This window comes from Taudactylus pleione, unplaced genomic scaffold (genome assembly GCF_031769625.1).
Source record: "Taudactylus pleione unplaced genomic scaffold, aTauple2 ptg000551l, whole genome shotgun sequence".
Lineage (NCBI taxonomy): Eukaryota > Metazoa > Chordata > Amphibia > Anura > Myobatrachidae > Taudactylus > Taudactylus pleione.
In genome coordinates, this window is record NW_028284953.1 from 2,422,490 (window position 1) to 2,445,922 (window position 23,433).

At 35.8% G+C, this 23,433-nt stretch overlaps 19 non-coding genes across 19 annotated transcripts; all 19 read left to right on the forward strand.

The window, feature by feature from the left end:
- Positions 1–731: 731 nt before the first annotated feature.
- On the forward strand, positions 732–804 carry TRNAR-ACG (transfer RNA arginine (anticodon ACG)). Its single transcript has one exon. It is a non-coding gene; the product is annotated as a tRNA-Arg (tRNA).
- Positions 805–1,888: 1,084 nt separating this feature from the next.
- TRNAH-AUG (transfer RNA histidin (anticodon AUG)) lies at positions 1,889–1,961 on the forward strand. Its single transcript has one exon. It is a non-coding gene; the product is annotated as a tRNA-His (tRNA).
- Positions 1,962–2,467: 506 nt separating this feature from the next.
- Positions 2,468–2,540, forward strand: TRNAR-ACG (transfer RNA arginine (anticodon ACG)). Its single transcript has one exon. It is a non-coding gene; the product is annotated as a tRNA-Arg (tRNA).
- Positions 2,541–3,625: 1,085 nt separating this feature from the next.
- On the forward strand, positions 3,626–3,698 carry TRNAR-ACG (transfer RNA arginine (anticodon ACG)). Its single transcript has one exon. It is a non-coding gene; the product is annotated as a tRNA-Arg (tRNA).
- A 505-nt stretch (positions 3,699–4,203) lies between these two features.
- TRNAH-AUG (transfer RNA histidin (anticodon AUG)) lies at positions 4,204–4,276 on the forward strand. Its single transcript has one exon. It is a non-coding gene; the product is annotated as a tRNA-His (tRNA).
- A 3,393-nt stretch (positions 4,277–7,669) lies between these two features.
- TRNAR-ACG (transfer RNA arginine (anticodon ACG)) lies at positions 7,670–7,742 on the forward strand. Its single transcript has one exon. It is a non-coding gene; the product is annotated as a tRNA-Arg (tRNA).
- Positions 7,743–11,125: 3,383 nt separating this feature from the next.
- Positions 11,126–11,198, forward strand: TRNAR-ACG (transfer RNA arginine (anticodon ACG)). Its single transcript has one exon. It is a non-coding gene; the product is annotated as a tRNA-Arg (tRNA).
- Positions 11,199–14,592: 3,394 nt separating this feature from the next.
- TRNAR-ACG (transfer RNA arginine (anticodon ACG)) lies at positions 14,593–14,665 on the forward strand. Its single transcript has one exon. It is a non-coding gene; the product is annotated as a tRNA-Arg (tRNA).
- A 508-nt stretch (positions 14,666–15,173) lies between these two features.
- On the forward strand, positions 15,174–15,246 carry TRNAR-ACG (transfer RNA arginine (anticodon ACG)). The gene has a single exon. It is a non-coding gene; the product is annotated as a tRNA-Arg (tRNA).
- A 505-nt stretch (positions 15,247–15,751) lies between these two features.
- On the forward strand, positions 15,752–15,824 carry TRNAR-ACG (transfer RNA arginine (anticodon ACG)). The gene has a single exon. It is a non-coding gene; the product is annotated as a tRNA-Arg (tRNA).
- A 505-nt stretch (positions 15,825–16,329) lies between these two features.
- Positions 16,330–16,402, forward strand: TRNAR-ACG (transfer RNA arginine (anticodon ACG)). Its single transcript has one exon. It is a non-coding gene; the product is annotated as a tRNA-Arg (tRNA).
- Positions 16,403–18,065: 1,663 nt separating this feature from the next.
- Positions 18,066–18,138, forward strand: TRNAR-ACG (transfer RNA arginine (anticodon ACG)). Its single transcript has one exon. It is a non-coding gene; the product is annotated as a tRNA-Arg (tRNA).
- Positions 18,139–18,643: 505 nt separating this feature from the next.
- On the forward strand, positions 18,644–18,716 carry TRNAR-ACG (transfer RNA arginine (anticodon ACG)). Its single transcript has one exon. It is a non-coding gene; the product is annotated as a tRNA-Arg (tRNA).
- A 507-nt stretch (positions 18,717–19,223) lies between these two features.
- Positions 19,224–19,296, forward strand: TRNAR-ACG (transfer RNA arginine (anticodon ACG)). The gene has a single exon. It is a non-coding gene; the product is annotated as a tRNA-Arg (tRNA).
- Positions 19,297–20,960: 1,664 nt separating this feature from the next.
- TRNAR-ACG (transfer RNA arginine (anticodon ACG)) lies at positions 20,961–21,033 on the forward strand. Its single transcript has one exon. It is a non-coding gene; the product is annotated as a tRNA-Arg (tRNA).
- Positions 21,034–21,541: 508 nt separating this feature from the next.
- Positions 21,542–21,614, forward strand: TRNAR-ACG (transfer RNA arginine (anticodon ACG)). Its single transcript has one exon. It is a non-coding gene; the product is annotated as a tRNA-Arg (tRNA).
- A 505-nt stretch (positions 21,615–22,119) lies between these two features.
- On the forward strand, positions 22,120–22,192 carry TRNAR-ACG (transfer RNA arginine (anticodon ACG)). The gene has a single exon. It is a non-coding gene; the product is annotated as a tRNA-Arg (tRNA).
- A 508-nt stretch (positions 22,193–22,700) lies between these two features.
- On the forward strand, positions 22,701–22,773 carry TRNAR-ACG (transfer RNA arginine (anticodon ACG)). The gene has a single exon. It is a non-coding gene; the product is annotated as a tRNA-Arg (tRNA).
- A 505-nt stretch (positions 22,774–23,278) lies between these two features.
- Positions 23,279–23,351, forward strand: TRNAR-ACG (transfer RNA arginine (anticodon ACG)). Its single transcript has one exon. It is a non-coding gene; the product is annotated as a tRNA-Arg (tRNA).
- Positions 23,352–23,433: the final 82 nt, after the last annotated feature.

Genomic DNA, 23,433 nt, shown 5'->3' on the forward strand with positions numbered 1-23,433 from the left:
GGATTATTGTACCTAAAACATTTTTGGGAAACAATCCCTGCAGATAGTGTACAGTCAATTTCCAAAATGTGATTCTGTATTTACGTCAATAACCATAAAACTTTAAAACAGGCTCAAAAACAGGAAAGACTCTACAATTGCAACAAGACACCTGAGACAGTGGGCAATGGATAACGAGTCTGACTATAGATCAGAAGATTGTAGGTTCGACTCCTACCTGGCTCGCTTAAATTGCCGTGATTGTATAGTAGTTAGTACTCTGCGTTGTGGCTGCAGCAACCCCATTTCGAAAACGGGTCACAGCATTTTGATTTTGTTTCACAATCATCCATTTTTTCACAATACTGAATCTTAAGAAAATGTCAGAAAATAAGCAGATTCTTTGAAGGTGCTTGCACTATTTGTGTTTAATGCTTATTATAAAGCTATCTTAACATGCTTTGAATAATTTAATTGTGAATTATTGTACTAAAGGACTGGGAATTTGACATAAATTCTGGAATTCAGGAAAGAAGAATGTTTGGGCTCTGTCTGAGTAAGTTCATCACATTTTTTAAAGATCTTTTAGCAGTCACAAGGATTATTTTACCTAAAACGTTTTTGGGAAGCAATCCCTGCAGATAGTGTACAGTCAATTTCCAAAATGTGATTCTGTATATACTTCAATAACCATAAAACTCTGAAAAAAGGCTCAAAAACAGGAAAGACACTTCAATTACTACAAAACACGTGGGCCAGTGGCGCAATGGATAACGCGTCTGACTACGGATCAGAAGATTGTAGGTTCGACTCCTACCTGGCTCACTTAAATTGCCGTGATTGTATAGTAGTTAGTACTCTGCATTGTGGCTGCAGCATCCCTATTTCAAAAACGGGTCACAGCATTTTGATTTTGTTTCACAATCATCCATTTTTTCACAATACTGAATCTTAAGAAAATTTCAGAAAGTAAGCAGATTCTTTGAAGGTGCTTGCACTATTTGTGTTTAATGCTTATTATAAAGCTATCTTAACATGCTTTGAATAATTTAATTGTGAATTATTGTACTAAAGGACTGGGAATTTGACATAAATTCTGGAATTCAGGAAAGAAGAATGTTTGGGCTCTGTCTGAGTAATTCATCACATTTTTTAAAGATCTTTTAGCAGTCACAAGGATTATTTTACCTAAAACGTTTTTGTGAAACAATCCCTGCAGATAGTGTACAGTCAATTACCAAAATGTGATTCTGTATATACTTCAATAACCATAAAATTCTGAAAACAGGCTCAAAAACAGGAAAGACACTTCAATTACTACAAGACACCCGGGACAGTGGGCAATGGATAACGTGTCTGACTATGGATCTGTAGATTGTAGGTTCGACTCCTACCTGGCTCGCTTAAATTGCCATGATCGTATAGTGGATAGTACTCTGCGTTGTGGCCGCTGCAACCCCGGTTCGAATCCGGGTCACGGCATTTTGATTTTGTTTCTCAATCATCCATTTTTTCACAATACTGAATCTTAAGAAAATTTCAGAAAGTAAGCAGATTCTTTGAAGGTGCTTGCACTATTTGTGTTTAATGTTTATAATAAAGCTATCTTAACATGCTTTGAATAATTTAATTGTGAATTATTGTACTAAAGTACTGGGAATTTGACATAAATTCTAGAATTCAGGAAAGAAGAATGTTTGGGCTTCCTTCTGAGTAAGTTCATCACATTTTTGAAATATCTTTTAGCAGTCACAATTATTATTTTACCTAAAACGTTTTTGGGAAACAATCCCTGCAGATAGTCTACAGTCAATTTCCAAAATGTGATTCTGTATATACTTCAATAACCATAAAACTCTGAAAATAGGCTCAAAAACAGGAAAGACACTTCAATTACTACAAAACACTTGGGCCAGTGGCGCAATGGATAACGCGTCTGACTATGGATCTGTAGATTGTAGGTTCGACTCCTACCTGGCTCGCTTAAATTGCCGTGATCGTATAGTGGTTAGTACTCTGCGTTGTGGCTGCCGCAACCCCGGTTCGAATCCGGGTCACGGCATTTTGATTTTGTTTCTCAATCATCCATTTTTTCACAATACTGAATCTTAAGAAAATTTCAGAAAGTAAACAGATTCTTTGAAGGTGCTTGCACTATTTGTGTTTAATGCTTATTATAAAGCTATCTTAACATGCTTTGAATAATTTAATTGTGAATTATTGTACTAAAGGACTGGGAATTTGACATAAATTCTGGAATTCAGGAAAGAAGAATGTTTGGGCTCTGTCTGAGTAAGTTCATCACATTTTTTAAAGATCTTTTAGCAGTCACAAGGATTATTTTACCTAAAACGTTTTTGGGAAGCAATCCCTGCAGATAGTGTACAGTCAATTTCCAAAATGTGATTCTGTATATACTTCAATAACCATAAAACTCTGAAAAAAGGCTCAAAAACAGGAAAGACACTTCAATTACTACAAAACACTTGGGCCAGTGGCGCAATGGATAACGCGTGTGACTACGGATCAGAAGATTGTAGGTTCGACTCCTACCTGGCTCACTTAAATTGCCGTGATTGTATAGTAGTTAGTACTCTGCATTGTGGCTGCAGCATCCCCATTTCGAAAACGGGTCACAGCATTTTGATTTTGTTTCACAATCATCCATTTTTTCACAATACTGAATCTTAAGAAAATTTCAGAAAGTAAGCAGATTCTTTGAAGGTGCTTGCACTATTTGTGTTTAATGCTTATTATAAAGCTATCTTAACATGCTTTGAATAATTTAATTGTGAATTATTGTACTAAAGGACTGGGAATTTGACATAAATTCTGGAATTCAGGAAAGAAGAATGTTTGGGCTCTGTCTGAGTAAGTTCATCACATTTTTTAAAGATCTTTTAGCACTCACAAGGATTATTTTACCTAAAACGTTTTTGGGAAACAATCCCTGCAGATAGTGTACAGTCAATTACCAAAATGTGATTCTGTATATACTTCAATAAACATAAAATTCTGAAAACAGGCTCAAAAACAGGAAAGACACTTCAATTACTACAAGACACCCGGGACAGTGGGCAATGGATAACGTGTCTGACTATGGATCTGTAGATTGTAGGTTCGACTCCTACCTGGCTCGCTTAAATTGCCATGATCGTATAGTGGTTAGTACTCTGCGCTGTGGCTGCTGCAACCCCGGTTCGAATCCGGGTCACGGCATTTTGATTTTGTTTCTCAATCATCCATTTTTTCACAATACTGAATCTTAAGAAAATTTCAGAAAGTAAGCAGATTCTTTGAAGGTGCTTGCACTATTTGTGTTTAATGTTTATAATAAAGCTATCTTAACATGCTTTGAATAATTTAATTGTGAATTATTGTACTAAAGTACTGGGAATTTGACATAAATTCTAGAATTCAGGAAAGAAGAATGTTTGGGCTTCCTTCTGAGTAAGTTCATCACATTTTTGAAATATCTTTTAGCAGTCACAATTATTATTTTACCTAAAACGTTTTTGGGAAACAATCCCTGCAGATAGTCTAAAGTCAATTTCCAAAATGTGATTCTGTATATACTTCAATAACCATAAAACTCTGAAAATAGGCTCAAAAACAGGAAAGACACTTCAATTACTACAAAACACGTGGGCCAGTGGTGCAATGGATAACGCGTCTGACTACGGATCAGAAGATTGTAGGTTCGACTCCTACCTGGCTCGCTTAAATTGCCGTGATTGTATAGTAGTTAGTACTCTGCGTTGTGGCTGCAGTAACCCCATTTTGAAAACGGGTCACAGCATTTTGATTTTGTTTCACAATCATCCATTTTTTCACAATACTGAATCTTAAGAAAATTTCAGAAAGTAAGCAGATTCTTTGAAGGTGCTTGCACTATTTGTGTTTAATGCTTATTATAAAGCTATCTTAACATGCTTTGAATAATTTAATTGTGAATTATTGTACTAAAGGACTGGGAATTTGACATAAATTCTGGAATTCAGGAAAGAAGAATGTTTGGGCTCTGTCTGAGTAAGTTCATCACATTTTTTAAAGATCTTTTAGCAGTCACAAGGATTATTTTACCTAAAACGTTTTTGGGAAACAATCCCTGCAGATAGTGTACAGTCAATTTCCAAAATGTGATTCTGTATATACTTCAATAACCATAAAACTCCAAAACTGGCTTAAAAACAGGAAAGACACTTCAATTACTACAGGGCACCTGGGCCAGTGACGCAATGGATAACGTGTCTGACTATGGATCATAAGTTTGTAGGTTCGACTCCTACCTGGCTCGCTTAAATTGACGTGATCGTATAGTGGTTAGTACTCTGCGTTGTGGCAGCAGCAACCCCGGTTCGAAAACGGGTCACAGCATTTTGATTTTGTTTCACAATCATCCATTTTTTCACAATACTGAATCTTAAGAAAATTTCAGAAAGTAAGCAGATTCTTTGAAGGTGCTTGCACTATTTGTGTTTAATGCTTATTATAAAGCTATCTTAACATGCTTTGAATAATTTAATTGTGAATTATTGTACTAAAGGACTGGGAATTTGACATAAATTCTGGAATTCAGGAAAGAAGAATGTTTGGGCTCTGTCTGAGTAAGTTCATCACATTTTTTAAAGATCTTTTAGCAGTCACAAGGATTATTTTACCTAAAACGTTTTTGGGAAACAATCCCTGCAGATAGTGTACAGTCAATTACCAAAATGTGATTCTGTTTATACTTCAATAACCATATAATTCTGAAAACAGGCTCAAAAACAGGAAAGACACTTCAATTACTACAAGACACCCGAGACAGTGGGCAATGGATAACGTGTCTGACTATGGATCTGTAGATTGTATGTTCGACTCCTACCTGGCTCGCTTAAATTGCCGTGATCATATAGTGGTTAGTACTCTGCATTGTGGCCGCTGCAACCCCGGTTCGAATCCGGGTCAAGGCATTTTGATTTTGTTTCTCAAACATCCATTTTTTCACAATACTGAATCTTAAGAAAATTTCAGAAAGTAAGCAGATTCTTTGAAGGTGCTTGCACTATTTGTGTTTAATGCTTATTATAAAGCTATCTTAACATGCTTTGAATAATTTAATTGTGAATAATTTTACTAAAGGACTAGGATTTTGACATAAATTCTAGAATTCAGGAAAGAAGAATGTTTGGGCTCTGTCTGAGTAAGTTCATTACATTTTTGAAAGATCTTTCAGCAGTCACAAGGATTATTGTACCTAAAACATTTTTGGGAAACAATCCCTGCAGATAGTGTACAGTCAATTTCCAAAATGTGATTCTGTATATACTTCAATAACCATAAAACTTTAAAACAGGCTCAAAAACAGGAAAGACTCTTCAATTGCTACAAGACACCTGGGACAGTGGGCAATGGATAACGCGTCTGACTATAGATCAGATGATTGTAGGTTCGACTCCTACCTAGCTCACTTAAATTGTCATGATCGTATAGAGGTTAGTACTCTGCGTTGTGGCCGCAGCAACCCCGGTTCGAATCTGGGTCACAGCATTTTGATTTTGTTTCTCAATCATCCATTTTTTCACAATACTGAATCTTGAGAAAATTTCAGAAAATAAGCAGATTCTTTGAAGGTGCTTGCACTATTTGTGTTTAATGATTATTATAAAGCTATCTTAACATGCTTTGAATAAATTAATTGTGAATTATTGTACTAAAGGACTGGGAATTTGACATAAATTCTGGAATTCAGGAAAGAAGAATGTTTGGGCTCTGTCTGAGTAAGTTCATTACATTTTTGAAAGATCTTTTAGCAGTCACAAGGATTATTGTACCTAAAACGTTTTTGGGAAACAATCCCTGCAGATAGTGTACAGTCAATTTCCAAAATGTGATTCTGTATATACTTCAATAACCATAAAACTTTAAAACAGGCTCAAAAACAGGAAAGACTCTTCAATTGCTACAAGACACCTGGGACAGTGGGCAATAGATAACGCGTCTGACTATAGATCAGAAGATTGTAGGTTCGACTCCTACCTGGCTCGCTTAAATTGCCGTGATTGTATAATAGTTAGTACTCTGCGTTGTGGCTGCAGCAATCCCATTTCGAAAATGGGTCACAGCATTTTGATTTTGTTTCACAATCATCCATTTTTTCACAATACTGAATCTTAAGAAAATTTCATAAAGTAAGCAGATTCATTGAAGGTGCTTGCACTATTTGTGTTTAATGCTTATTATAAAGCTATCTTAACATGCTTTGAATAATTTAATTGTGAATTATTGTACTAAAGGACTGGGAATTTGACATAAATTCTGGAATTCAGGAAAGAAGAATGTTTGGGCTCTGTCTGAGTAAGTTCATCACATTTTTTAATGATCTTTTAGCAGTCACAAGGATTATTTTACCTAAAACGTTTTTGGGAAGCAATCCCTGCAGATAGTGTACAGTCAATTTCCAAAATGTGATTCTGTATATACTTCAATAACCATAAAACTCTGAAAAAAGGCTCAAAAACAGGAAAGACACTTCAATTACTACAAGACTCCCGGGACAGTGGGCAATGGATAACATGTCTGACTATGGATCTGTAGATTGTAGGTTCGACTCCTACCTGGCTCGCTTAAATTGCCGTGATCGTATAGTGGTTAGTACTCTGTGTTGTGGCTGCTGCAACCCCGGTTCGAATCCGGGTCACGGCATTTTGATTTTGTTTCTCAATCATCCACTTTTTTACAATACTGAATCTTAAGAAAATTTCAGAAAGTAAGCAGATTCTTTGAAGGTGCTTGCACTATTTGTGTTTAATGCTTATTATAAAGCTATCTTAACCTGCTTTGAATAATTTAATTCTGAATTATTGTACTAAAGTACTTGGAATTTGACATAAATTCTAGAAGTCAGAAAAGAAGAATGTTTGGGCTCTGTCAGAGTAAGTTCATCACATTTTTTAAAGATCTTTTAGCAGTCACAAGGATTATTGTACCTAAAACATTTTTGGGAAACAATCCCTGCAGATAGTGTACAGTCAATTTCCAAAATGTGATTCTGTATTTACTTCAATAACCATAAAACTTTAAAACAGGCTCAAAAACAGGAAAGACTCTTCAATTGCAACAAGACACCTGGGACAGTGGGCAATGGATAACGAGTCTGACTATAGATCAGAAGATTGTAGGTTCGACTCCTACCTGGCTCGCTTAAATTGCCGTGATTGTATAGTAGTTAGTACTCTGCGTTGTGGCTGCAGCAACCCCATTTCGAAAACGGGTCACAGCATTTTGATTTTGTTTCACAATCATCCATTTTTTCACAATACTGAATCTTAAGAAAATTTCAGAAAATAAGCAGATTCTTTGAAGGTGCTTGCACTATTTGTGTTTAATGCTTATTATAAAGCTATCTTAACATGCTTTGAATAATTTAATTGTGAATTATTGTACTAAAGGACTGGGAATTTGACATAAATTCTGGAATTCAGGAAAGAAGAATGTTTGGGCTCTGTCTGAGTAAGTTCATCACATTTTTTAAAGATCTTTTAGCAGTCACAAGGATTATTTTACCTAAAACGTTTTTGGGAAGCAATCCCTGCAGATAGTGTACAGTCAATTTCCAAAATGTGATTCTGTATATACTTCAATAACCATAAAACTCTGAAAAAAGGCTCAAAAACAGGAAAGACACTTCAATTACTACAAAACACGTGGGCCAGTGGCGCAATGGATAACGCGTCTGACTACGGATCAGAAGATTGTAGGTTCGACTCCTACCTGGCTCACTTACATTGCCGTGATTGTATAGTAGTTAGTACTCTGCATTGTGGCTGCAGCATCCCCATTTCGAAAACGGGTCACAGCATTTTGATTTTGTTTCACAATCATCCATTTTTTCACAATACTGAATCTTAAGAAAATTTCAGAAAGTAAGCAGATTCTTTGAAGGTGCTTGCACTATTTGTGTTTAATGCTTATTATAAAGCTATCTTAACATGCTTTGAATAATTTAATTGTGAATTATTGTACTAAAGGACTGGGAATTTGACATAAATTCTGGAATTCAGGAAAGAAGAATGTTTGGGCTCTGTCTGACTAAGTTCATCACATTTTTTAAAGATCTTTTAGCAGTCACAAGGATTATTTTACCTAAAACGTTTTTGGGAAACAATCCCTGCAGATAGTGTACAGTCAATTACCAAAATGTGATTCTGTATATACTTCAATAACCATAAAATTCTGAAAACAGGCTCAAAAACTGGAAAGACACTGCAATTACTACAAGACACCCGGGACAGTGGGCAATGGATAACGTGTCTGACTATGGATCTGTAGATTGTAGGTTCGACTCCTACCTGGCTCGCTTAAATTGCCATGATCGTATAGTGGTTAGTACTCTGCGCTGTGGCCGCTGCAACTCCGGGTCACGGCATTTTGATTTTGTTTCTCAATCATCCATTTTTTCACAATACTGAATCTTAAGAAAATTTCAGAAAGTAAGCAGATTCTTTGAAGGTGCTTGCACTATTTGTGTTTAATGCTTATTATAAAGCTATCTTAACATGCTTTGAATAATTTAATTGTGAGTTATTGTACTAAAGTACTGGGAATTTGACATAAATTCTAGAATTCAGGAAAGAAGAATGTTTGGGCTTCCTTCTGAGTAAGTTCATCACATTTTTGAAATATCTTTTAGCAGTCACAATTATTATTTTACCTAAAACGTTTTTGGGAAACAATCCCTGCAGATAGTGTACAGTCAATTTCCAAAATGTGATTCTGTATATACTTCAATAACCATAAAACTTTAAAACAGGCTCAAAAACAGGAAAGACTCTTCAATTGCTACAAGACACCTGGGACAGTGGGCAATGGATAACGCATCTGACTATGGATCAGAAGATTGTAGGTTCGACTCCTACCTGGCTCGCTTAAATTGCCGTGATTGTATAGTAGTTAGTACTCTGCGTTGTGGCTGCAGCAACCCCATTTTGAAAACGGGTCACAGCATTTTGATTTTGTTTCACAATCATCCATTTTTTCACAATACTGAATCTTAAGAAAATTTCAGAAAGTAAGCAGATTCTTTGAAGGTGCTTGCACTATTTGTGTTTAATGTTTATAATAAAGCTATCTTAACATGCTTTGAATAATTTAATTGTGAATTATTGTACTAAAGTACTGGGAATTTGACATAAATTCTAGAATTCAGGAAAGAAGAATGTTTGGGCTCTGTCTGAGTAAGTTCATTACATTTTTGAAAGATCTTTTAGCAGTCACAAGGATTATTGTACCTAAAACGTTTTTGGGAAACAATCCCTGCAGATAGTGTACAGTCAATTTCCAAAATGTGATTCTGTATATACTTCAATAACCATAAAACTTTAAAACAGGCTCAAAAACAGGAAAGACTCTTCAATTGCTACAAGACACCTGGGACAGTGGGCAATAGATAACGCGTCTGACTATAGATCAGAAGATTGTAGGTTCGACTCCTACCTGGCTCGCTTAAATTGCCGTGATTGTATAATAGTTAGTACTCTGCGTTGTGGCTGCAGCAATCCCATTTCGAAAATGGGTCACAGCATTTTGATTTTGTTTCACAATCATCCATTTTTTCACAATACTGAATCTTAAGAAAATTTCAGAAAGTAAGCAGATTCATTGAAGGTGCTTGCACTATTTGTGTTTAATGCTTATTATAAAGCTATCTTAACATGCTTTGAATAATTTAATTGTGAATTATTGTACTAAAGGACTGGGAATTTGACATAAATTCTGGAATTCAGGAAAGAAGAATGTTTGGGCTCTGTCTGAGTAAGTTCATCACATTTTTTAATGATCTTTTAGCAGTCACAAGGATTATTTTACCTAAAACGTTTTTGGGAAGCAATCCCTGCAGATAGTGTACAGTCAATTTCCAAAATGTGATTCTGTATATACTTCAATAACCATAAAACTCTGAAAAAAGGCTCAAAAACAGGAAAGACACTTCAATTACTACAAGACTCCCGGGACAGTGGGCAATGGATAACATGTCTGACTATGGATCTGTAGATTGTAGGTTCGACTCCTACCTGGCTCGCTTAAATTGCCGTGATCGTATAGTGGTTAGTACTCTGTGTTGTGGCTGCTGCAACCCCGGTTCGAATCCGGGTCACGGCATTTTGATTTTGTTTCTCAATCATCCATTTTTTTACAATACTGAATCTTAAGAAAATTTCAGAAAGTAAGCAGATTCTTTGAAGGTGCTTGCACTATTTGTGTTTAATGCTTATTATAAAGCTATCTTAACCTGCTTTGAATAATTTAATTCTGAATTATTGTACTAAAGTACTTGGAATTTGACATAAATTCTAGAAGTCAGAAAAGAAGAATGTTTGGGCTCTGTCAGAGTAAGTTCATCACATTTTTTAAAGATCTTTTAGCAGTCACAAGGATTATTGTACCTAAAACATTTTTGGGAAACAATCCCTGCAGATAGTGTACAGTCAATTTCCAAAATGTGATTCTGTATTTACTTCAATAACCATAAAACTTTAAAACAGGCTCAAAAACAGGAAAGACTCTTCAATTGCAACAAGACACCTGGGACAGTGGGCAATGGATAACGAGTCTGACTATAGATCAGAAGATTGTAGGTTCGACTCCTACCTGGCTCGCTTAAATTGCCGTGATTGTATAGTAGTTAGTACTCTGCGTTGTGGCTGCAGCAACCCCATTTCGAAAACGGGTCACAGCATTTTGATTTTGTTTCACAATCATCCATTTTTTCACAATACTGAATCTTAAGAAAATTTCAGAAAATAAGCAGATTCTTTGAAGGTGCTTGCACTATTTGTGTTTAATGCTTATTATAAAGCTATCTTAACATGCTTTGAATAATTTAATTGTGAATTATTGTACTAAAGGACTGGGAATTTGACATAAATTCTGGAATTCAGGAAAGAAGAATGTTTGGGCTCTGTCTGAGTAAGTTCATCACATTTTTTAAAGATCTTTTAGCAGTCACAAGGATTATTTTACCTAAAACGTTTTTGGGAAGCAATCCCTGCAGATAGTGTACAGTCAATTTCCAAAATGTGATTCTGTATATACTTCAATAACCATAAAACTCTGAAAAAAGGCTCAAAAACAGGAAAGACACTTCAATTACTACAAAACACGTGGGCCAGTGGCGCAATGGATAACGCGTCTGACTACGGATCAGAAGATTGTAGGTTCGACTCCTACCTGGCTCACTTACATTGCCGTGATTGTATAGTAGTTAGTACTCTGCATTGTGGCTGCAGCATCCCCATTTCGAAAACGGGTCACAGCATTTTGATTTTGTTTCACAATCATCCATTTTTTCACAATACTGAATCTTAAGAAAATTTCAGAAAGTAAGCAGATTCTTTGAAGGTGCTTGCACTATTTGTGTTTAATGCTTATTATAAAGCTATCTTAACATGCTTTGAATAATTTAATTGTGAATTATTGTACTAAAGGACTGGGAATTTGACATAAATTCTGGAATTCAGGAAAGAAGAATGTTTGGGCTCTGTCTGAGTAAGTTCATCACATTTTTTAAAGATCTTTTAGCAGTCACAAGGATTATTTTACCTAAAACGTTTTTGGGAAACAATCCCTGCAGATAGTGTACAGTCAATTACCAAAATGTGATTCTGTATATACTTCAATAACCATAAAATTCTGAAAACAGGCTCAAAAACTGGAAAGACACTGCAATTACTACAAGACACCCGGGACAGTGGGCAATGGATAACGTGTCTGACTATGGATCTGTAGATTGTAGGTTCGACTCCTACCTGGCTCGCTTAAATTGCCATGATCGTATAGTGGTTAGTACTCTGCGCTGTGGCCGCTGCAACCCCGGATCGAATCCGGGTCACGGCATTTTGATTTTGTTTCTCAATCATCCATTTTTTCACAATACTGAATCTTAAGAAAATTTCAGAAAGTAAGCAGATTCTTTGAAGGTGCTTGCACTATTTGTGTTTAATGCTTATTATAAAGCTATCTTAACATGCTTTGAATAATTTAATTGTGAGTTATTGTACTAAAGTACTGGGAATTTGACATAAATTCTAGAATTCAGGAAAGAAGAATGTTTGGGCTTCCTTCTGAGTAAGTTCATCACATTTTTGAAATATCTTTTAGCAGTCACAATTATTATTTTACCTAAAACGTTTTTGGGAAACAATCCCTGCAGATAGTGTACAGTCAATTTCCAAAATGTGATTCTGTATATACTTCAATAACCATAAAACTTTAAAACAGGCTCAAAAACAGGAAAGACTCTTCAATTGCTACAAGACACCTGGGACAGTGGGCAATGGATAACGCATCTGACTATGGATCAGAAGATTGTAGGTTCGACTCCTACCTGGCTCGCTTAAATTGCCGTGATTGTATAGTAGTTAGTACTCTGCGTTGTGGCTGCAGCAACCCCATTTTGAAAACGGGTCACAGCATTTTGATTTTGTTTCACAATCATCCATTTTTTCACAATACTGAATCTTAAGAAAATTTCAGAAAGTAAGCAGATTCTTTGAAGGTGCTTGCACTATTTGTGTTTAATGTTTATAATAAAGCTATCTTAACATGCTTTGAATAATTTAATTGTGAATTATTGTACTAAAGTACTGGGAATTTGACATAAATTCTAGAATTCAGGAAAGAAGAATGTTTGGGCTCTGTCTGAGTAAGTTCATCACATTTTTTAAAGATCTTTTAGCAGTCACAAGGATTATTGTACCTAAAACGTTTTTGGGAAACAATCCCTGCAGATAGTGTACAGTCAATTTCCAAAATGTGATTCTGTATATACTTCAATAACCATAAAACTCCAAAACTGGCTCAAAAACAGGAAAGACACTTCAATTACTACAGGGCACCTGGGCCAGTCGCGCAGTGGATATTGTGTCTGACTACGGATCATAAGTTTGTAGGTTCGACTCCTACCTGGCTCACTTAAATTGACATGATTGTATAGTGGTTAGTACTCTGCGTTGTGGCCGCAGCAACCCCTGTTCGAAAACGGGTCACAGCATTTTGATTTTGTTTCACAATCATCCATTTTTTCACAATACTGAATCTTAAGAAAATTTCAGAAAGTAAGCAGATTCTTTGAAGGTGCTTGCACTATTTGTGTTTAATGCTTATTATAAAGCTATCTTAACATGCTTTGAATAATTTAATTGTGAATTATTGTACTAAAGTACTTGGAATTTGACATAAATTCTAGAAATCAGAAAAGAAGAATGTTTGGGCTCTGTCAGAGTAAGTTCATCACATTTTTTAAAGATCTTTTAGCAGTCACAAGGATTATTGTACCTAAAACATTTTTGGGAAACAATCCCTGCAGATAGTGTACAGTCAATTTCCAAAATGTGTATCTGTATATACTTCAATAACCATAAAACTTTAAAACAGGCTCAAAAACAGGAAAGACTCTTCAATTGCTGCAAGACCCCTGGGACAGTGGGCAATGGATAACGCGTCTGACTATAGATCAGAAGATTGTAGGTTCGACTCCTACCTAGCTCACTAAAATTGTCATGATCGTATAGAGTTTAGTACTCTGCGTTGTGGCCGCAGCAACCCCGGTTCGAATCCGGGTCACAGCATTTTGATTTTGTTTCTCAATCATCCATTTTTTCACAATACTGAATCTTGAGAAAATTTCAGAAAATAAGCAGATTCTTTGAAGGTGCTTGCACTATTTGTGTTTAATGATTATTATAAAGCTTTCTTAACATGCTTTGAATAAATTAATTGTGAATTATTGTACTAAAGGACTGGGAATTTGACATAAATTCTGGAATTCAGGAAAGAAGAATGTTTGGGCTCTGTCTGAGTAAGTTCATTACATTTTTGAAAGATCTTTTAGCAGTCACAAGGATTATTGTACCTCAAACGTTTTTGGGAAACAATCCCTGCAGATAGTGTACAGTCAATTTCTAAAATGTGATTCTGTATATACTTCAATAACCATAAAACTTTAAAACAGGCTCAAAAACAGGAAAGACTCTTCAATTGCTACAAGACACCTGGGACAGTGGGCAATAGATAACGCGTCTGACTATAGATCAGAAGATTGTAGGTTCTACTCCTACCTGGCTCGCTTAAATTGCCATGATTGTATAGTAGTTAGTACTCTGCGTTGTGGCTGCAGCAATCCCATTTCGAAAATGGGTCACAGCATTTTGATTTTGTTTCACAATCATCCATTTTTTCACAATACTGAATCTTAAGAAAATTTCAGAAAGTAAGCAGATTCTTTGAAGGTGCTTGCACTATTTGTGTTTAATGTTTATTATTAAGCTATCTTAACATGCTTTGAATAATTTAATTGTGAATTATTGTACTAAAGGACTGGGAATTTGACATAAATTCTGGAATTCAGGAAAGAAGAATGTTTGGGCTCTGTCTGAGTAAGTTCATCACATTTTTTAATGATCTTTTAGCAGTCACAAGGATTATTTTACCTAAAACGTTTTTGGGAAGCAATCCCTGCAGATAGTGTACAGTCAATTTCCAAAATGTGATTCTGTATATACTTCAATAACCATAAAACTCTGAAAAAAGGCTCAAAAACAGGAAAGACACTTCAATTACTACAAAACACGTGGGCCAGTGGCGCAATGGATAATGCGTCTGACTACGGATCAGAAGATTGTAGGTTCGACTCCTACCTGGCTCGCTTAAATTGCCGTGATTGTATAGTAGTTAGTACTCTGCGTTGTGGCTGCAGCAACCCCATTTCGAAAAAATGTCACTGCATTTTGATTTTGTTTCACAATCATCCATTTTTTCACAATACTGAATCTTAAGAAAATTTCAGAAAGTAAGCAGATTCTTTGAAGGTGCTTGCACTATTTGTGTTTAATGCTTATTATAAAGCTATCTTAACATGCTTTGAATAATTTAATTGTGAATTATTGTACTAAAGGATATGGGATTTTGACATAAATTCTGGAATTCAGGAAATAAGAATGTTTGGGCTTCCTTCTGAGTAAGTTCATCACATTTTTTAAATATCTTTTAGCAGTCACAATTATTATTTTACCTAAAACGTTTTTGGGAAACAATCCCTGCAGATAGTCTACAGTCAATTTCCAAAATGTGATTCTGTATATACTTCAATAACCATAAAACTCTGAAAATAGGCTCAAAAACAGGAAAGACACTTCAATTAAAACAAAACACGTGGGCCAGTGGCGCAATGGATAACGCGTCTGACTACGGATCAGAAGTTTGTAGGTTCGACTCCTACCTGGCTCGCTTATATTGCCTTGATCGCATAGTCGTTAGTACTCTGCGTTGTGGACGCAGCAACCACGGTTCGAAAACAGGTCAAGGCATTTTGATTTTGTTTCTCAATCATCCATTTTTTCACAGTACTGAATCTTAAGAAAATTTCAGAAAGTAAGCAGATTCTTTGAAGGTGCTTGCACTATTTGTGTTTAATGCTTATTATAAAGCTATCTTAACATGCTTTGAATAATTTAATTGTGAATTATTGTACTAAAGGACTGGGAATTTGACATAAATTCTGGAATTCAGGAAAGAAGAATGTTTGGGCTCTGTCTGAGTAAGTTCATCACATTTTTTAAAGATCTTTTAGCAGTCACAAGGATTATTTTACCTAAAACGTTTTTGGGAAACAATCCCTGCAGATAGTGTACAGTCAATTTCCAAAATGTGATTCTGTATATACTTCAATAACCATAAAACTCCAAAACTGGCTCAAAAACAGGAAAGACACTTCAATTACTACAGAGCACCTGGGCCAGTGGCGCAATGGATAACGTGTCTGACTACGGATCATAAGTTTGTAGGTTCGACTCCTACCTGGCTCGCTTAAATTGACGTGATCGTATAGTGGTTAGTACTCTGCGTTGTGGCCGCAGCAACCCCGGTTCGAAAACGGGTCACAGCATTTTGATTTTGTTTCACAATCATCCATTTTTTCACAATACTGAATCTTAAGAAAATTTCAGAAAATATGCAGATTCTTTGAAGGTGCTTGCACTATTTTTGTTTAATGCTTATTATAAAGCTATCTTAACATGCTTTGAATAATTTAATTGTGAATTATTGTACTAAAGGACTGGGAATTTGACATAAATTCTGGAATTCAGGAAAGAAGAATGTTTGGGCTCTGTCTGAGTAAGTTCATCACATTTTTAAAAGATCTTTTAGCACTCACAAGGATTATTTTACCTAAAACGTTTTTGGGAAACAATCCCTGCAGATAGTGTACAGTCAATTTCCAAAATGTGATTCTGTATATACTTCAATAACCATAAAACTCCAAAACTGGCACAAAAACAGGAAAGACACTTCAATTACTACAGGGCGCCTGGGCCAGTGGCGCAATGGATAACGTGTCTGACTACGGATCATAAGTTTGTAGGTTCGACTCCTACCTGGCTCACTAAAATTGACGTGATCGTATAGTGGTTATTACTCTGCGTTGTGGCTGCAGCAACCCCGGTTCGAAAACGGGTCACAGCATTTTGATTTTGTTTCACAATCATCCATTTTTTCACAATACTGAATCTTGAGAAAATTTCAGAAAATAAGTAGATTCTTTGAAGGTGCTTGCACTATTTGTGTTTAATGATTATTATAAAGCTTTCTTAACATGCTTTGAATAAATTAATTGTGAATTATTGTACTAAAGGACTGGGAATTTGACATAAATTCTGGAATTCAGGAAAGAAGAATGTTTGGGCTCTGTCTGAGTAAGTTCATCACATTTTTTAATGATCTTTTAGCAGTCACAAGGATTATTTTACCTAAAACGTTTTTGGGAAGCAATCCCTGCAGATAGTGTACAGTCAATTTCCAAAATGTGATTCTGTATATACTTCAATAACCATAAAACTCTGAAAAAAGGCTCAAAAACAGGAAAGACACTTCAATTACTACAAAACACGTGGGCCAGTGGTGCAATGGATAACGCGTCTGACTACGGATCAGAAGTTTGTAGTTTCGACTCCTACCTGGCTCGCTTATATTGCCTTGATCGCATAGTGGTTAGTACTCTGCGTTGTGGCCGCAGCAACCCTGGTTCGAAAACGGGTCACAGCATTTTGATTTTGTTTCACAATCATCCATTTTTTCACAATACTGAATCTTAAGAAAATTTCAGAAAGTATGCAGATTCTTTGAAGGTGCTTGCACTATTTGTGTTTAATGCTTATTATAAAGCTATCTTAACATGCTTTGAATAATTTAATTGTGAATTATTGTACTAAAGGACTGGGAATTTGACATAAATTCTGGAATTCAGGAAAGAAGAATGTTTGGGCTCTGTCTGAGTAAGTTCATCACATTTTTTAAAGATCTTTTAGCAGTCACAAGGATTATTTTACCTAAAACGTTTTTGGGAAACAATCCCTGCAGATAGTGTACAGTCAATTTCCAAAATGTGATTCTGTATATACTTCAATAACCATAAAACTCCAAAACTGGCTCAAAAACAGGAAAGACACTTCAATTACTACAGGGCACCTGGGCCAGTGGCGCAATGGATAACGTGTCTGACTACGGATCATAAGTTAGTAGGTTCGACTCCTACCTGGCTCACTAAAATTGACGTGATCGTATAGTGGTTATTACTCTGCGTTGTGGCCGCAGCAACCCCGGTTCGAAAACGGGTCACAGCATTTTGATTTTGTTTCACATTCATCCATTTTTTCACAATACTGAATCTTAAGAAAATTTCAGAAAGTAAGCAGATTCTTTGAAGGTGCTTGCACTATTTGTGTTTAATGCCTATTATAAAGCTATCTTAACATGCTTTGAATAATTTAATTGTGAATTATTGTACTAAAGGACTGGGAATTTGATATAAATTCTGGAATTCAGGAAAGAAGAATGTTTGGGCTCTGTCTGAGTAAGTTCATCACATTTTTTAAAGATCTTTTAGCAGTCACAAGGATTATTTTACCTAAAACGTTTTTGGGAAGCAATCCCTGCAGATAGTGTACAGTCAATTTCCAAAATGTGATTCTGTATATACTTCAATAACCATAAAACTCTGAAAAAAGGCTCAAAAACAGGAAAGACACTTCAATTACTACAAAACACGTGGGCCAGTGGCGCAATGGATAATGCGTCTGACTACGGATCAGAAGATTGTAGGTTCGACTCCTACCTGGCTCGCTTAAATTGCCGTGATTGTATAGTAGTTAGTACTCTGCGTTGTGGCCGCAGCAACCCCGGTTCGAAAATGGGTCACAGCATTTTGATTTTGTTTCACAATCATCCATTTTTTCACAATACTGAATCTTAAGAAAATTTCAGAAAGTATGCAGATTCTTTGAAGGTGCTTGCACTATTTGTGTTTAATGCTTATTATAAAGCTATCTTAACATGCTTTGAATAATTTAATTGTGAATTATTGTACTAAAGGACTGGGAATTTAACATAAATTCTGGAATTCAGGAAAGAAGAATGTTTGGGCTCTGTCTGAGTAAGTTCATCACATTTTTTAAAGATCTTTTAGCACTCACAAGGATTATTTTACCTAAAACGTTTTTGGGAAACAATCCCTGCAGATAGTGTACAGTCAATTTCCAAAATGTGATTCTGTATAAACTTCAATAACCATAAAACTCCAAAACTGGCTCAAAAACAGGAAAGACACTTCAATTACTACAGGGCACCTGGGCCAGTGGCGCAATGGATAACGTGTCTGACTACGGATCATAAGTTTGTAGGTTCGACTCCTACCTGGCTCACTAAAATTGACGTGATCGTATAGTGGTTATTACTCTGCGTTGTGGCCGCAGCAACCCCGGTTCGAAAACGGGTCACAGCATTTTGATTTTGTTTCACAATCATCCATTTTTTCACAATACTGAATCTTAAGAAAATTTCAGAAAGTAAGCAGATTCTTTGAAGGTGCTTGCACTATTTGTGTTTAATGCTTATTATAAAGCTATCTTAACATGCTTTGAATAATTTAATTGTGAATTATTGTACTAAAGGACTGGGAATTTGACATAAATTCTGGAATTCAGGAAAGAAGAATGTTTGGGCTTCCTTCTGAGTAAGTTCATCACATTTTTTAAATATCTTTTAGCAGTCACAATTATTATTTTACCTAAAACGTTTTTGGGAAACAATCCCTGCAGATAGTCTACAGTCAATTTCCAAAATGTGATTCTGTATATACTTCAATAACCATAAAACTCTGAAAATAGGCTCAAAAACAGGAAAGACACTTCAATTACTACAAAACACGTGGGCCAGTGGCGCAATGGATAACGCGTCTGACTACGGATCAGAAGTTTGTAGGTTCGACTCCTACCTGGCTTGCTTAAATTGACGTGATCGTATAGTGGTTAGTACTCTGCGTTGTGGCCGCAGCAACCCCGGTTCGAAAACGGGTCACAGCATTTTGATTTTGTTTCACAATCATCCATTTTTTCACAATACTGAATCTTAAGAAAATTTCAGAAAGTATGCAGATTCTTTGAAGGTGCTTGCACTATTTGTGTTTAATGCTTATTATAAAGCTATCTTAACATGCTTTGAATAATTTAATTGTGAATTATTGTACTAAAGGACTGGGAATTTGACATAAATTCTGGAATTCAGGAAAGAAGAATGTTTGGGCTCTGTCTGAGTAAGTTCATCACATTTTTTAAAGATCTTTTAGCACTCACAAGGATTATTTTACCTAAAAAGTTTTTGGGAAACAATCCCTGCAGATAGTGTACAGTCAATTTCCAAAATGTGATTCTGTATATACTTCAATAACCATAAAACTCCAAAACTGGCTCAAAAACAGGAAAGACACTTCAATTACTACAGGGCACCTGGGCCAGTGGCGCAATGGATAACGTGTCTGACTACGGATCATAAGTTTGTAGGTTCGACTCCTACCTGGCTTGCTTAAATTGACGTGATCGTATAGTGGTTAGTACTCTGCGTTGTGGCCGCAGCAACCCCGGTTCGAAAACGGGTCACAGCATTTTGATTTTGTTTCACAATCATCCATTTTTTCACAATACTGAATCTTAAGAAAATTTCAGAAAGTATGCAGATTCTTTGAAGGTGCTTGCACTATTTGTGTTTAATGCTTATTATAAAGCTATCTTAACATGCTTTGAATAATTTAATTGTGAATTATTGTACTAAAGGACTGGGAATTTGACATAAATTCTGGAATTCAGGAAAGAAGAATGTTTGGGCTCTGTCTGAGTAAGTTCATCACATTTTTTAAAGATCTTTAGCACTCACAAGGATTATTTTACCTAAAACGTTTTTGGGAAACAATCCCTGCAGATAGTGTACAGTCAATTTCCAAAATGTGATTCTGTATATACTTCAATAACCATAAAACTCCAAAACTGGCTCAAAAACAGGAAAGACACTTCAATTACTACAGGGCACCTGGGCCAGTGGCGCAATGGATAACGTGTCTGACTACGGATCATAAGTTTGTAGGTTCGACTCCTACCTGGCTCTCTAAAATTGACATGATCGTATAGTGGTTATTACTCTGCGTTGTGGCCGCAGCAACCCCGGTTCGAAAACGGGTCACAGCATTTTGATTTTGTTTCACAATCATCCATTTTTTCACAATACTGAATCTTAAGAAAATTTCAGAAAGTAAGCAGATTCTTTGAAGGTGCTTGCACTATTTGTGTTTAATGCTTATTATAAAGCTATCTTAACATGCTTTGAATAATTTAATTGTGAATTATTGTACTAAAGGATATGGGATTTTTGACATAAATTCTGGAATTCAGGAAATAAGAATGTTTGGGCTTCCTTCTGAGTAAGTTCATCACATTTTTTAAATATCTTTTAGCAGTCACAATTATTATTTTACCTAAAACGTTTTTGGGAAACAATCCCTGCAGATAGTCTACAGTCAATTTCCAAAATGTGATTCTGTATATACTTCAATAACCATAAAACTCTGAAAATAGGCTCAAAAACAGGAAAGACACTTCAATGACTACAAAAAACGTGGGCCAGTGGCGCAATGGATAACGCGTCTGACTACGGATCAGAAGTTTGTAGGTTCGACTCCTACCTGGCTCGCTTATATATCCTTGATCGCATAGTGGTTAGTACTCTGCGTTGTGGACGCAGCAACCACGGTTCGAAAACAGGTCACGGCATTTTGATTTTGTTTCTCAATCATCCATTTTTTCACAGTACTGAATCTTAAGAAAATTTCAGAAAGTAAGCAGATTCTTTGAAGGTGCTTACACTATTTGTGTTTAATGCTTATTATAAAGCTATCTTAACATGCTTTGAATAATTTAATTGTGAATTATTGTACTAAAGGATATGGGATTTTGACATAAATTCTGGAATTCAGGAAATAAGAATGTTTGGGCTTCCTTCTGAGTAAGTTCATCACATTTTTTAAATATCTTTTAGCAGTCACAATTATTATTTTACCTAAAACGTTTTTGGGAAACAATCCCTGCAGATAGTCTACAGTCAATTTCCAAAATGTGATTCTGTATATACTTCAATAACCATAAAACTCTGAAAATAGGCTCAAAAACAGGAAAGACACTTCAATTACTACAAAACACGTGGGCCAGTGGCGCAATGGATAACGCGTCTGACTACGGATCAGAAGTTTGTAGGTTCGACTCCTACCTGGCTCGCTTATATATCCTTGATCGCATAGTGGTTAGTACTCTGCGTTGTGGACGCAGCAACCACGGTTCGAAAACAGGTCATGGCATTTTGATTTTGTTTCTCAATCATCCATTTTTTCACAGTACTGAATCTTAAGAAAATTTCAGAAAGTAAGCAGATTCTTTGAAGGTGCTTGCACTATTTGTGTTTAATGCTTATTATAAAGCTATCTTAACATGCTTTGAATAATTTAATTGTGAATTATTGTACTAAAGGACTGGGAATTTGACATAAATTCTGGAATTCAGGAAAGAAGAATGTTTGGGCTCTGTCTGAGTAAGTTCATCACATTTTTTAAAGATCTTTTAGCACTCACAAGGATTATTTTACCTAAAAAGTTTTTGGGAAACAATCCCTGCAGATAGTGTACAGTCAATTTCCAAAATGTGATTCTGTATATACTTCAATAACCATAAAACTCCAAAACTGGCTCAAAAACAGGAAAGACACTTCAATTACTACAGGGCACCTGGGCCAGTGGCGCAATGGATAACGTGTCTGACTACGGATCATAAGTTTGTAGGTTCGACTCCTACCTGGCTCACTAAAATTGACGTGATCGTATAGTGGTTATTACTCTGCGTTGTGGCCACAGCAACCCCGGTTCGAAAACGGGTCACAGCATTTTGATTTTGTTTCACAATCATCCATTTTTTCACAATACTGAATCTTAAGAAAATTTCAGAAAGTAAGCAGATTCTTTGAAGGTGCTTGCACTATTTGTGTTTAATGCTTATTATAAAGCTATGTTAACATGCTTTGAATAATTTAATTGTGAATTATTGTACTAAAGGATATGGGATTTTGACATAAATTCTGGAATTCAGGAAATAAGAATGTTTGGGCTTCCTTCTGAGTAAGTTCATCACATTTTTTAAATATCTTTTAGCAGTCACAATTATTATTTTACCTAAAACGTTTTTGGGAAACAATCCCTGCAGATAGTCTACAGTCAATTTCCAAAATGTGATTCTGTATATACTTCAATAACCATAAAACTCTGAAAATAGGCTCAAAAACAGGAAAGACACTTCAATTACTACAAAACAAGTGGGCCAGTGGCGCAATGGATAACGCGTCTGACTACGGATCAGAAGTTTGTAGGTTCGACTCCTATCTGGCTCGCTTATATTGCCTTGATTGCATAGTGGTTAGTACTCTGCGTTGTGGACGCAGCAACCACGGTTCAAAAACAGGTCACGGTATTTTGATTTTGTTTCTCAATCATCCATTTTTTCACAGTACTGAATCTTAAGAAAATTTCAGAAAGTAAGCAGATTCTTTGAAGGTGCTTGCACTATTTGTGTTTAATGCTTATTATAAAGCTATCTTAACATGCTTTGAATAATTTAATTGTGAATTATTGTACTAAAGGACTGGGAATTTGACATAAATTCTAGAATTCAGGAAAGAAGAATGTTTGGGCTCTGTCTGAGTAAGTTCATCACATTTTTTAAAGATCTTTTAGCAGTCACATGGATTATTTTACCTAAAACGTTTTTGGGAAACAATCCCTGCAGATAGTGTACAGTCAATTTCCAAAATGTGATTCTGTATATACTTCAATAACCATAAAACTCCAAAACTGGCTCAAAAACAGGAAAGACACTTCAATTACTACAGGGCACCTGGGCCAGTGGCGCAATGGATAACGTGTCTGACTACGGATCATAAGTTTGTAGGTTCGACTCCTACCTGGCTCACTAAAATTGACGTGATCGTATAGTGGTTATTACTCTGCATTGTGGCCGCAGCAACCCCGGTTCAAAAACGGGTCACAGCATT